This window comes from Lathyrus oleraceus, chromosome 5, assembly GCF_024323335.1.
Source record: "Lathyrus oleraceus cultivar Zhongwan6 chromosome 5, CAAS_Psat_ZW6_1.0, whole genome shotgun sequence".
Classification (NCBI taxonomy): domain Eukaryota; kingdom Viridiplantae; phylum Streptophyta; class Magnoliopsida; order Fabales; family Fabaceae; genus Lathyrus; species Lathyrus oleraceus.
The window spans coordinates 447,535,973-447,537,926 of NC_066583.1; positions in this window are offsets into that span (position 1 = coordinate 447,535,973).

Genomic DNA, 1,954 nt, shown 5'->3' on the forward strand with positions numbered 1-1,954 from the left:
TTCATCCGATCAGATATTTTTGAGATTCCCAACAGGGAATTTATGCAAAACAAAGATAAGCAGGAGTCTTGTTATAAGTAGATCATCCACGCAAAAGGCTACGATGATTCTTTACAAAGAAATCGAACAAAACTATCATCATTGGAGTTTTCTAACACGAAAAACTTCCAAGCTTATGGGAATTCCTCAAGATGATGAGTCATACATGACTTTCACGGAACCATCAGGAAAGACAGGGTATTCAAACTCTCTGTACGTGCCAACAATAATTGGAATTTGACCGTAAGCAATGGATTACAACCAAACTTTTAACGGATAGGTGCCAATAACAATTGGACTTTGACCATAAGCAATGGATTACAACCAAACTTTTAAGGGATAGGTGCCAACAACAATTGGACTTTGACTGTAAGCAATGGATTACAACCAGCTTTTAACAGATTTCGCCAACAACAATTGGACTTTGACCGTAAGCAATGGATTACAACCAGCTTTTAACGGATAGGTGCCAACAACAATTGGACTTGACCAAAGGAAATAGTAAAATATTCATTATCACATCATAGATTCCTAGCAACAATTGGACTTGAAATAAATCCCAAGGACTATGGGATTTTTTTTTAAAAGAGATACTAGTAACCACTGGATTTTTGATGATAATGCCAGTAATGACTGAATTTTGGAGATGCCAATGACGATTTGAACCTTTGAAACAATACTAGTGACAACTGGTCTTTGGGTCAAGAGATAACAATCAACAATGGGACCGAAGGGGCCACACACATGAGTACAAAGTACATCTTGAACCATGCATGATTTAATTTTTGTTTTATGCATGATATATGAATGATCATGATATGCAATGCTGACAATAGGCAGACTGGGAGTTTGTAGGGACTGTTTATAGAGATTCTGATTCCTCAACACCAATAACTCAAACCCGTACAATTAATAGGCGTATTCAGAGGGGAATCTATCAAGATTGACAGTTATAAATAACCAAAGGTCCACCCTTCCAGAGGGTTAATAAGTTGTGTTCCATGGAGATTTTTGTTGGTGATCCAGGAGTATTTATGCAATCTTGAGACTTTCGAAAAAACAAATGATTTTGTCTTGATTTTCACATATATCAAAGTAATTTTGTTCCTTTCACTAAATTTCAAATTCTTTTCAAGTTTCAAAATTTCATTTTTAACAAATAAATGACACTTTGCATAACAAAGAAAAACATAGAAGAACACAATTAACAATGATTGATAGGCAAAACTTGTATTTTATTCAAGGATGGTAGCACACAAATGGCGTAACTCCATGGAATGTTACAATTTTGAAAAATGGCAATAAGGAAAGGTTTACGTTGAATTCAGTGACCACTAACATCCCCAATAGATATGATTCCCCAAAACCTTGCTTCTAAGGGGAGTAACTAGATTGATCTTCCGCCTCAGATTCTTCGGTGTTAATCAGTAACAAACTTATGCAGTTTATGCCTTGTGCCCCTAACTTTTGCCTGGATCGCCCTTTCGGGTTTTCAATCCATCGGGAAGCTCCTTTTTTTCCTAAGTTGCCCTTTCAGGTTTTCAACTTAGCGAGCTATCATTTTTTTTTATTCATCCCTAACTTCTTCCTGGATCACCCCTTCGGGTTTTTGATCCACCGGGATACCCCTTTTTTTTTGCCTAAATTGCCCTTTCAGGTTCTCGACTTAGCGGGTTTTTATCAGGCATAGTATATTTTAAATGTATTAGAGTTCACGGGGAGTGAGAGCTCTTCATCATCCATAGTTGTGAGAATCAAGGCACCTCCGAAGAAGGCTTTCTTCATAAAATATGGCCCTTCATAATTGGGAGTCCACTTCCCACGTGAGTCCTTGTGTATTGGCAAGATCTTCTTGAGCACGATGTCTCCTTCTCTGAATTCCCGAACACGTACTTTCTTATCAAAAGCCCTCTTG